Source organism: Dendrobates tinctorius, unplaced genomic scaffold (assembly GCF_039654945.1).
Source record: "Dendrobates tinctorius isolate UK_male_01 unplaced genomic scaffold, ASM3965494v1 ptg000070l, whole genome shotgun sequence".
In the NCBI taxonomy this organism is placed as follows: domain Eukaryota; kingdom Metazoa; phylum Chordata; class Amphibia; order Anura; family Dendrobatidae; genus Dendrobates; species Dendrobates tinctorius.
In genome coordinates, this window is record NW_027361738.1 from 78972472 (window position 1) to 78985523 (window position 13052).

Consider the following 13052-nt stretch of genomic DNA (forward strand, 5'->3'; position numbering starts at 1 on the left):
GTTCTTATTTTCTGAGGAGTGGGAATACTTTTATAGAATTTAAAACACTAATTAAAACACTAATTAAATTTGTTCCACCAAATTGCAAAAGACAAAATTCTTTGGATTAGATAATTTGCTAAGCCTATTATAGGTACACAATTAGCTGGTAACCCATGATTTTATTGTCAGTGTTGATGAGCTGAAAATAGGGAAAGTTTATTAAACACCGTAAGGCCCCATCACACATAGCGAGATTGTTAGCGAGATCGCTGAAACGTCACAGATTTTGTGACACAACAGCGACCTCGCCAGCGATCTTGCTACGTGTGACACATAGCGGCGACCGTGCCCCCCGCTGCGATCTCGCTGATCGTACTTGAATGCCCTGGGCCATTTTTTGATCGTTGGTGTCCCGCTGGCCAGCATGCATCACTGTGTTTGACGCCGACGAGCGACGTAGTTGGCGATGCAGAACTCAAGGACGCAGGTGGGAGTCGTCCGAATCGCTGCTGTGTGACAAGGTCCCAACGACCGCCGAGGTCGGTATATGGATCGCCGTATCGTTGCGGAGTCGTTGTGTAGATCTGTCTGCTTGGCAGCTTACTAGTGACCATGTAGCGATGTACCAGCGATCCTTACCAGGTCGTATCGTTGTCAGGATCACTGGTGTGTCGCTTAAGGGGGTTTTACACATAGCGATATCGCTAGCAATATCGCTATAATGTCATCGATTTTGTGACGTTATAGCGATATCGCTATGTGTGATACTTACCTCCGACCGGCTCTCCCGCTGTCCATCGCTGATCACGCGAGATCGGCCGGCTCCATTTCTCATTGGGCGCTTCCTGCTGGGCTTCCTGCTACCTGCTGGCGCCGACGAGCGACGTGTGGAGGAGGGCGGGAGGACGTCAGGATTGCCGCGTCTGAAAGGTAAGTATCGTCCGCTGTATCGCTGCTGCATCGCTGTGAGATCTGCCTGTTTGGCAGCTCACTAGCGATCATTTAGCGATGCACCAGCGATCCTGACCGGGTCGTATCATGGTCGGGATCGCTGATGCATCGCTAAATGTAAAAAGGCCTTTAGTGTAACGGTATCTTTAGACGCTGCTGTCCCTATTGACCACAGCATCTAAGGGATTAAACTGTTCAGACCAGAGCTTTATCTGACCCCATCAGTTGCAGAAGCCCTGCTGCTTTATTATACACATGATAATATTGCTAATCACATAGCTGCAGTGACAGTCACCACAGGATCAATGCACCAAAATAGTAGGAGGCAGGTCATCAGTGGTCTCCTGCCTCTATAGAGAAACGTGTTGTCACAGGGTTAGTTGCTCTAAATAGAAGTAACAAACAGATTGCAGAGGCATCAAGCAGGTCAAGAAGGGACATTGGGAGAGCAAAGGTAGCAGTCATACCTAGACCCTGAAAATTGAAGAGGCCCAATGGTGGCACCACTACCACATAGTGAGGCCAGAATTAGAAATATTTGATGCCAATATTAAAACAGCAAATCTTCCAGTCCTATGTTGGTATATATATATATATATATATATATATATATGTATATACTATTGTTGGAGTTAAACTTATTTTACCTGTATGTTTAACCATTCCTGACACTTCATGTATTCCCAGGCTTAGTCTGGCATGATCCTAATGATAGAAATGACATGCTGGTTTTAATGGTGATCCGTCCTTCTTTTAACAGTATTTACAGGAAGGGTTAGAAGACATCAGTGGAGCGTTGAGGTGGATTTTGTCGGTGGCTGTAATCTTATCAGCGGAGCACAGTACTCTCCTAACATTATGGAAGCTAAGTATCACCATCGAGATTTACATCATTCCTAGCAATTGGTGCCCATTCAGAGCGGAATTCTCTTCCAAAACTTTCACTTATCTGTTCAGCCACAGACCCTTTTCATGTCTCCCCTCCCTCACACCAGGTGACTAAGTCATTAAATCATCCCCTCTGTGGAGTTGTTTTCACCATTCTTAATCTGAAAGAACACAGACCATTCTCCTTCCCGTGACTTGCAGGTTATATGGAGACTCATTTTAATGCTGTTGCAATGAAAAAAATCATGTTGAGATTTTTTTTATACATATTTTATGTTTCATTCAAATAACTATTATTTCTGATTATTTCGGATTCAACAATAATACCGTACACTATAAAAAAAATATGTGTTTTCTTAAGGTCTGCTCGGATATTTAAATAATGGTTTATGGCACAATTTCTGCTACACTGTGGCAAACTCTTCTGCAAAAATTGCAGCAAAAAGACTCCCATAACAATATAGTAATAATATAGTAATTTATATGTACTGTATAATAAATAGAGATTATTGAATCTTTTTAAACTCATATTCACCAGGTTCAACAAAATTGTTCTCCAAAATTTGATTTGCAACGAATCAATTTGCAGAAAGATGCAGTTCTGTAAAGCCTCCACTTTCCCAGGAAAGTTTAACTCTCTTAGGTCTATTAGACACATCTCCTAGGAGGTCTCCTAGGTTTCTATTAAACCCCTTTTCATCACTTGAATACAAACACAGTCTTACTAATGTCAACGTTACTTTTCAAAAGTAACTGATGGTAACCCAGTAGTAGCCAGCAGCCAATTTAATAATGAATTTTCATTTTTTCAAAAATAAAAAATATCCAGTAGCAGTTTTTGTCATTTGTGATTAGAAAGACTGTTCTGTGCAGACACTGATTCAAACTGAAGGTGTCGCTGTCAGAGGTAACATCATGCTATGATGTAACTGAGACGAGTGATATGTCAAACATTCCATAACGCCCTCCACTTCCTCCCCACTAAGACACTTTCCATATGCAAAGGAGACCAATTGTGACCTAGTACTACTGCTCAGACAGATGGTGCCAATGGAGGTGGTGCTTAATCTGCCAGCGGATGCTACATTTTTAACCTTGGTATATCCTTCTTTCTCTTTTACATTACCCGATGCACTGCATTACTATTTTTCAATTACTATACATTTCATAATTAACTTTTAACAAGTTTTTAATGCATATTATTTAACCTTTGTCAAAAAGTAACAAGAAATATTAGTTAGGTACACGTACAGAGAGAAAAATGTTGCAGTATAGGTGTGGTGTGTATCGTTGTCAAATAGGACTAGTAAAATAGGAATTGTATTGTTAAATGTCTAGATTTTTTTAAAATGTTCTTTTTTAAGCAAAATTCAACAGCCTTCACAAAAATGACAGAATAAGAAGCTAGCTATATATACTGTACATCCAAAAGACCAGTGCCTGTAACATGGCACTGTATTAGTGTAGCGTAATCCGATGTAAAATCTGACTAGTAAAACAGACCTTTGACAGGTAAAAGTCTTAGGCCGGGGTCACACTAGCGAGGAATACGGACGAGTGAGAGGCGTTAAAAGCACGCATTGCACACGGACCAATGATTCTCTATGGGTTTGCTCCCAACAGCCGTATATTTCTCGTCCGTATTCTACAGTCCGTGCCAATCGCAGCATGCTGCGATTGTCAGCGTACTACGCCCGTAATACACCAATGCAAGTCTATGGGTGCGCAAAAAATACGGATTACACACGGACCACACGTGTGACTTGCAAGAAATACGCAGGTCTTTTGGCTGGTGACAGGAAATGCCCCAATCCATCATCAGGAAGCCTAGACATGCAAATGAGCTCAAAAAGCGCTCCAGACATTCAGGAAGTCAGCCTCCACGGAGTACAGCAGCGTCATGGCGCCATATTTCCTTAATGTGGAGATGATTATAGTATTAGTGCAGGAGCGGCCAGAACTTTGGGACCAAAGGGATGCCAATTATGCCAACCGGGAAAGAAAGGAGGCGTCATGGAGGCGCATATGTCGCCAGATGTTCCATGACTTTGGTGATCGGCCACGTGAGCAGCAGCAGAAACTGAATAAGTACAAGGCCCAAAAATGATTTAAATTACCTTACAAACAAAAATGATTACAGATTCTGCCCCCCCTCCCCTTCCTGTCCTTCTCCTTTTTGCCTCATGAGGCGGGTAGATTTTGATGTGACACATAGTTTCACACTGCCATAATTTTGCCCAGGCCACAAGCTCCTCTTCCTCTTAGCCACCCAAGTTATTAAGTGTAGTTACTTGATACATAAACTAGTCTGACCCTGTGTATCTGGCCTGGATGGGCCAATTAGATATGCCAGCCTGGCTAGAAAGCACACCCCAGAAGGCCACATGCCTAGACTACTGGTAGCAAATGTGACCGATCAAATATGTGAAATTGAGAATATTTCCTGTCACATTGCAGTGGAAGATGTGATGAAACGCTGGCGAAGCATCCGGGACCAATACCGCCGGGAACGTCAGCAGCGGTCCAGGAGTGGGGATGTGGGCTATGTGAAATGCAAATATGTGTATTAAGACCGCCTCTCCTTCCTCGCCCCAATTCTGGATCTGAGACCGTAAGTACATACCTCACACCACATTACACCGATACTTTACAGGGCCAAAAATATTGATGTATTTTTGCCTCTGTTCTATTTCGTAGCAGAACTCAATCGAACCTTACGGATCGAGGAACGGGCTCAGAGACAGAGCCCATAATTGATCCTGTAGGGGATGAGGTGGCTGGCCCATCTTCTCCCCCTACAAGAAGCATGGGTGAAGATGAGTCACAGGAGAACCCATTGGCTGCCCAACAAACCACACCACCAGGACCGTCTGCTGCTGCCCCATCACCCATCCTGGAGGAGCAGGGCAACTTGAGCAGCAGCCCAACTGCCCAGATCCGGGGCTCCCCACAGGCTGCTGTTAGATCCCGGCGAGGCCGAAGAAGGCGCCAGGTCGCTGTTCAAGATAGCAGGACCAATGTGGACACAGGGGTCCTAAATTATTTATCTTGAGTCACTACAGATGATGGGGAGGAGGCCTACTCACGTAGCCTGGCCCTTTATCTCCGTGCCCTTTCCCGTGAGGTCAGGCTCCGTATTCGGGGATGTTTTCAGATCCTGCTTGATGCAAGCACCCCCCCCAATACCCCATATGAGCTTTTCGAATATCTGGAGAGGTGGCAGCTTTCCCCCAGAAATCTAATGCGCATGAGACCACCCACATAGATGCTTGCTCAAGCAGGGTCTGAACATCCTCAAATACGTGGGCCTACACCTCACCCCCTTCCTCCCCCTACCCAACCTTCCCAACAGCAGCAACAGATTTCTGGCTCTAGCCAACCCCACCAATATGGCCACTTTTTCCCACCCAGTGTTGGAGGCTGGTCCCAACCTGGTTGGGGACGACATGGCTATATTGGTGGGTATGAGACACGGGCCTACCCGCCCCAACAAGATGCACCTCAGCAGTATTACTATGGCTACTACCCCCAACAAGCACAGGAGGAAGGTCAGTACCAACACCATGGGCAACAGTATGCACCCACACAGGGCGATGTTGCTCAAAGTAATCAGCAGCAACTACAGGCTGCTCCTCCGCCTTCTCCTTCCCCAACATTCCACAATTTATAAGTGGCTAAAAACATGGAAATTGTAAACCCATACTGTACATGACTGTTCTTAATTGGTCTGATGGGAGGAGATGTCCAGTGTGTTTGAACTGGTGGTTAAAATCCCAATCCAAAGTAAAAAAGAGGTTTCCCTCCATCATCAAAATGAGCTAAAACAGATAATACTAACATTTCTTATGACGGTTTTCAAATCATATGATTAAGACACCATGACAGGCAAGGCTACCTTATGCGTTTCTGAGACATATTACATGTCTGTAAAAAAGACAATATTTCACGGCGCTATACTGGCAAAGTCAAAGGATCAAAATAGACTACTCACTTGATAATGCATAGAAAAGGCGTGCTGTCCATATTCACTTAGTAACATTTAGGCCAGCTAACTATATTACAAAATCAAGGCAAACAGCCTCAAGACCATCACGCTCTCTCTATGTATTATCAAGTCAGTCTTCTAATTTGATCCTTTGACTTTCCCAGTATAGTGCGGTGAAATATTGTGTTTATTACAGACATGTAATACTTGTCAGAAACGTGTAAGCTAGCCTTGCCTGTCATGGTGGCTTATTAATATGATTTGAAAACCTTCAGAATAAATGTTAGTATTATCTTTTGTAGCTCATTTTGATGATGGATATCTCCTCTTTTTTACTTTGGATTACAAATGTGTAAAGTTGCAATGTTGTTATTGCACTATGTATGTTGTTGGATATGTTTGTAATTTTGTTTTAACAACAATGTTGAAATATGCCAAAAGGCCAATTTGGGCCATTGCCCAAGTTTTTCATAGGGCAAGAATATGTTTGCCTTACAAACTAAAAAAAAAACAAAAAAAAGGCAAAAGTAAAAATTTGGAACTACACTTTACGTCTCTGTCTTAATTGTCCAAACCCCTATCAAAATACGCTTACCAAATCAATTCAACAGTTATAGATTCAGAAGGGGTAGAAATATATATATTTTGACACACATCAAACCAACATTGCCAACATAGATACAGCATGCTCTTGCCAAGAAGGTTCCCCCTGAGGTGCCATAAAGTAATTTGTGAAAATATCATGCACTTTGAGGCCAGAGATCGGTCTACGTTGATGGTTGATAGGTGGTCTCACCCTACGCACATTGTCCGGCCTACGCGCAACACCAGCAGAGGAGGAACAATCATGTATCCTGGTGAAGTTATGAAGAACCACACAGGCTTTCACTACTTCATTAACATTTTGTTCACTCAGCTGAATAGCAGACTGGAGTACCCGCCATTTGGCACAAAGAATGCCAAAGGAACACTCCACCAGTCGCCGAGCACGTGATAGGCGCAAGTTAAATATCCTGCGCCTGTGGTGAAGGTTGCGCCGGGGATATGGCCTCATGACATTGCGTGTTAACTGAAAGGCCTCATCTGCCACAAGGACATAAGGGACACATTCTTGAGTGGAGCCTGGTAGCTGGCGTGGTGGTGGTAGATCCAACTGGTTGGTGCGTAGCCGCCGAGCCATAATGGAAGTATTGAAGACTCTAGAGTCTCCCGTCCTTCCATAGGCCCCAATGTCAACAATTATAAACTTGTATTGACGGTCAGCCACAGCCAACAATACAACAGAAAAGTATTGTTTATAATTGAATAATTGGGAGCCAGAGTTTGGCGGCTTACGCACCCGGATATGTTTGCCATCAAGGGCCCCAATACAATTTGGAAACTGGCATTCTTCCTCAAAGTCTCTTGATATCCTCAACCAGTCTTCCATCCTGGCCTCGGGCATGACGACTTGATATATTCTTGTCCATATTTCACTACATGTTGACCTGACTATGCCAGATATGGTTGATCTTCCAATCAAAAAATCATGGTGGAGGGCAGCATAAGACAGGCCAGTGGCCAGGAAGCTGAAGAACAACAGAAAAGGATGATTGTCGAATGCACACATTTACAAAACAAACAGGTCCATACATACCAAACTTGGTAAGATTTCAGAGCAAATAACACACACATTTTGCTTTGCACAATGAGTAGGTGATATTCAGTACATATTCCACATAACATTCGGGTCTGTAAGTTCAAACATATGTGGACTAAGATGAGGGCCTAAAACTTACTACAAGAAGGCAAAAATTCAAACTTTGCCCAACACATTATGAGCATAGAGAATATGGTTGTGTAGTACATACCGTATTGTGAGTAAGAAGTCGCTCCTCTGCAGATATAGCTTTCCGCATCCTTGTGTCCTGAAAGGTTATGCCAGGGCGCACTGTCTCCAAGAGTCGATCAAATGTTGCAAGGCTCATGCGACAGTATTGGTAGAATTTGACAGGATGCTCCTGCAGAGAAGAATAGAGGCGGTGAAAATTAACTCTTGTGAGTCGTTGCCTCAAAAGTGGATGTACCCACATGCGTCTCCTCCTCCGCGGATCCACTATCACTGGGTATGGTTGGCCAAAGCGGCGTGACAAAAGCCAGTTGAAGAGAACCTGCTCAGTTGTGTTGAAAGTTAGACTGTTTGCCATGTTGCACATACAACACCAACACACCTAGTGAAGGCAAGGTGACAAATGGACAGAATGGAGGCTGCCACCTGTTCCTGAACCAATAAATAGGGTGCAGGCTAATGATTTAAATAGTTAGCAGTAGAGTTGAGCGAAACGGGTTGAAAAAATTCAAAAGTCGCCGACTTTTGGCAAAGTCGGGTTTCATGAAACGAAACCCGACCCTAGGATGAGGTCGGCCACGAGGTCGGCGACTTACGCGCCAAAGTCGCGTTTCAAAAGTTTGTTTTGCGCTCTTTTTCAGCCAATCAGGATCCACGGACACTGTGGGCAACGTGATGACATAGGCACGGGTCACCACCATCTTTCAGAAGGGCATGCAAGTGATTGGCTTGCTTTGGTGGGCGTCACAGGGGGTATAAAAGGGCGTGCACGCCGACCGCCATCTTACTTCTGCCGATCTTAGTATAGGGAGAGATTGCTGCTGATTCTGTAGGGAGAGCGTTAGGCAGGGAAGAAGACAAAAAAACTGCTTCTGCTGCTAGCGATTTGGCCTGCACAACACACAAGTCACTGTGTGTGCAGTGCAAGGGGAGGCTATATTGTGGTGTATCAGTGGTGTTGGTTGTTGGGCTGCCTTCTAAGGCTTCCTGACACGCTGGCATTGCTGTTTACCCACTGCTCCGCAAACTGCTTTTTTAAAAGCAATCCAATCTCCCTTATCCTCTCGTCACTTTGGTCACAGGCAGCTGTGCCATCGAGCGTGTCACATAGCGCTCAGATATCAGTGGGCCGCACACAATCCACAAGTGTCCAGTGTCCAAAAGTGTACGCAGAGATTCAAAATCTCCATTATCCTCTCGTCACTTTGGTCACAGGCAGCTGTGCCATCGAGCGTGTCACATAGCGCTCAGATATCAGTGGGCCGCACACAATCCACAAGTGTCCAGTGTCCAAAAGTGTACGCAGAGATTCAAAATCTCCATTATCCTCTCGTCACTTTGGTCACAGGCAGCTGTGCCATCGAGCGTGTCACATAGCACTCAGATATCAGTGGGCCGCACACAATCCACAAGTGTCCAGTGTCCAAAAGTGTACGCAGAGATTCAAAATCTCCATTATCCTCTCGTCACTTTGGTCACAGGCAGCTGTGCCATCGAGCGTGTCACATAGCGCTCAGATATCAGTGGGCCGCACACAATCCACAAGTGTCCAGTGTCCAAAAGTGTACGCAGAGATTCAAAATCTCCATTATCCTCTCGTCACTTTGGTCACAGGCAGCTGTGCCATCGAGCGTGTCACATAGCGCTCAGATATCAGTGGGCCGCACACAATCCACAAGTGTCCAGTGTCCAAAAGTGTACGCAGAGATTCAAAATCTCCATTATCCTCTCGTCACTTTGGTCACAGGCAGCTGTGCCATCGAGCATGTCACATAGCGCTCAGATATCAGTGGGCCGCACACAATCCACAAGTGTCCAGTGTCCAAAAGTGTACGCAGAGATTCAAAATCTCCATTATCCTCTCGTCACTTTGGTCACAGGCAGCTGTGCCATCGAGCGTGTCACATAGCGCTCAGATATCAGTGGGCCGCACACAATCCACAAGTGTCCACTGTCCACAAGTGTACGCAGAGATCCAAAATCTCCATTATCCTCTCGTCACTTTGGTCACAGGCAGCTGTGCCATCGAGCGTGTCACATAGCGCTCAGATATCAGTGGGCTGCACACAGTCCACAAGTGTCCAGTGTCCAAAAGTGTACGCAGAGATTCAAAATCTCCATTATCCTCTTGTCACTTTGGTCACAGGCAGCTGTGCCATCGAGCGTGTCACATAGCGCTCAGATATCAGTGGGCCGCACACAATCCACAAGTGTCCAGTGTCCAAAAGTGTACGCAGAGATTCAAAATCTCCATTATCCTCTCGTTACTTTGGTCACAGGCAGCTGTGCCATCGAGCGTGTCACATAGCGCTCAGATATCAGTGGGCCGCACACAATCCACAAGTGTCCAGTGTCCAAAAGTGTACTCAGAGATTCAAAATCTCCATTATCCTCTCGTCACTTTGGTCACAGGCAGCTGTGCCATCGAGCGTGTCACATAGCGCTCAGATATCAGTGGGCCGCACACAATCCACAAGTGTCCACTGTCCACAAGTGTACGCAGAGATTCAAAATCTCCATTATCCTCTCGTCACTTTGGTCACAGGCAGCTGTGCCATCGAGCGTGTCACATAGCGCTCAGATATCAGTGGGCCGCACACAATCCACAAGTGTCCAGTGTCCAAAAGTGTACGCAGAGATTCAAAATCTCCATTATCCTCTCGTCACTTTGGTCACAGGCAGCTGTGCCATCGAGCGTGTCACATAGCGCTCAGATATCAGTGGGCCGCACACAATCCACAAGTGTCCACTGTCCACAAGTGTACGCAGAGATTCAAAATCTCCATTATCCTCTCGTCACTTTGGTCACAGGCAGCTGTGCCATCGAGCGTGTCACATAGCGCTCAGATATCAGTGGGCCGCACACAATCCACAAGTGTCCAGTGTCCAAAAGTGTACGCAGAGATTCAAAATCTCCATTATCCTCTCGTCACTTTGGTCACAGGCAGCTGTGCCATCGAGCGTGTCACATAGCGCTCAGATATCAGTGGGCCGCACACAATCCACAAGTGTCCAGTGTCCAAAAGTGTACGCAGAGATTCAAAATCTCCATTATCCTCTCGTCACTTTGGTCACAGGCAGCTGTGCCATCGAGCGTGTCACATAGCGCTCAGATATCAGTGGGCCGCACACAATCCACAAGTGTCCACTGTCCACAAGTGTGTGCAGAAATTCTAAAACTCCCCTGTCCTATAGACACCTTGTACCTTGTTTTACATTACTATATAGTTTGTTGGATTTTGTCTACATTTCTACCAAAAATGAGGAAGGCTGGTGGAAGAGGCCGTGGAATTGGGCGGGGGTTGGCAGCTGGTAATGATGGTGTTGGTGGTGGATCTGATGGTAGTGGCAAGAGCAAAATAGGACCGAATGCAGGAGGTGCTGACCCTGCGTCATCGTCTGTCTACATAAGGCCTCGAACGCTTAGTTTTCTAGGAGTTGGCAAACCGCTTTTAAAGGCAGAGCATCAGGAAAAAGTTTTGTCTTACATTGCTGACTCAGCCTCCAGCTCTATCGCCTCCTCTTCTTCAGTTGTAAAAAGTAAAAGCACTGAGTCATCATTGGAGGCTCATGTTCATGAACCACACCTTTCCTTGTGTCCTTCACCCCAACCAAGATTGAAGGATGACGCAGGCCATACTACTGATTACTCCATGGAGCTGTTTTCACATACCATGCCTGGATTATCAAGTCAAATGGTGAATTACCCAGGCCAAGATGAATCTGACATGGAGTGCACTGATGCACAGCCGCTGATGGATGATTCTGCTGGTACATTCACTCAGAGCACTACATTGTCCTCGCAGTGTACAGAGCCAGATTTTGACCCTGATGAGACTCAGGTGCCCCTTCCCGCACACTATACCACCATACACGGTGACACAGAGAAAGGTGCACATGACATAGAAGAGGAGGTGATGGATGACCCAGTTGTTGACCCAGATTGGCATCCATTGGGGGAAGAGGGTGCTGCTTCCAATAGCTCAGATGAGGAGCATCCACAGCAGACATCGACATCGCAACAGCTGTTATCTGGCAGGCCCGGAGCACTCCAAAGACAGGTTCCAAACATCAAAAGAGTTGCTGGACAGCTTGTCCAGAGGGTCAGAAGATCACAGCGTGCTAGGCCGCAAAATTTCTGCCAAAGTAGGAAGAGTGCAGTGTGGCAGTTTTTTGAACAAAATCCTCATGATCAGGCCAAGGTTATCTGTAAGAAGTGCGCAAAGACCTTTAGCCGACGGAAAAATCTGAAAAATTTGAATACCAGTTGCATGCTTAGACATTTAACCAGCATGCACTTGCAAGCGTGGACACAACACCAAACCTCAAGTGCCACATGTGCAACTGATCACAACGAAGGTAGTCAGCAACGCTACATTGTTTCCCCCACTGTAAGCACACCGGTTAGCACAGCAGCAAATGTTGAGGTGTCGTTGCAAGGCCACAGCAGTCAGGGAATCCCACTGTTATATCAACGAAAGACTGATTCTAGGCCATCAGAAAGAACACCAACTCCATCACCATCATCAACCCTCTCTCAGTCCGCCCTGTCCACCGCTACTTCCACCATATGCAGCTCTCAAGTCCAGCTCACCCTCCCAGACACTATGAGTAGGTCAAGAAAGTACTCAGTCTCTCATCCGCGTACACTGGGTTTGAACGCCCACATTGCCAAACTAATCTCGTTTGAGATGATGCCCTTTCGGTTGGTGGAAAGCACAGCTTTCCGCGAACTCATGGCCTATGCAGTACCACGCTATGACCTACCCAGTCGCCACTTCTTCTCTCGCAAAGCCATCCCAGCCCTCCACCATCATGTGAAAGACCGCATTGTCCATGCACTCAAGCAGTCAGTGAGCGGAAAGGTGCACCTCACAACTGATGCATGGTTCAGTCGGCATGGCCAGGGCCGTTACGTGTCCATCACTGCGCACTGGGTTAATGTGGTGGATGCAGGGTCCACAGGGGACAGCGGTGGTGGGACAGTGCTGCCTAGCCCACGGTCTAGGAAACAGTTGGCTGTAGGCGTTCGACCCTCCTCCTCCTCCTCCTCCAGAAGCGACAGCTCGTCCACAGAGCGCAGTCGTACGAGCACTCCATCTGCAGCTGCCATTGTTGCACACGATGTGTCCCCCTATCGAGCAGCTAGTGGAAAGCGTCAGCAGGCTGTGTTGCAGATGATGTGTTTGGGCGACAGACACACCGCCGAGGTGCTGGCCGAGTACTTGAAGCGACAAACTGAGTCATGGCTGGGCAGTGTACATCTTGAGGCAGGCAAGGTAGTTAGTGATAACGGCCGTAATTTTGTGGCAGCCATAGCCCTTTCAAAACTCAGCCACATACCTTGCTTGGCTCACACCTTGAACCTGGTGGTGCAGTGCTTCCTCAAAAATTATCCGGAGTTAACAGCCCTGCTCC

The 13052-nt window shown here is 46.3% G+C and overlaps 1 long non-coding RNA gene across 4 annotated transcripts in view; it reads left to right on the forward strand.

Annotated features, from left to right (window-relative positions):
- LOC141095719 (uncharacterized) overlaps positions 1–5649 on the forward strand; it is a 92303-nt gene extending 86654 nt beyond the window's left edge. For 3 of the 4 annotated variants that reach the window (XR_012233459.1, XR_012233457.1, XR_012233460.1), the window contains exons 5-6: positions 1694–4432; positions 4519–5649. This is a non-coding gene — a long non-coding RNA (uncharacterized lncRNA). The remainder of the gene's footprint in view (positions 1–1693; positions 4433–4518) is intronic. The other variant, XR_012233458.1, reaches the window with a different exon arrangement.
- Positions 5650–13052: the final 7403 nt, after the last annotated feature.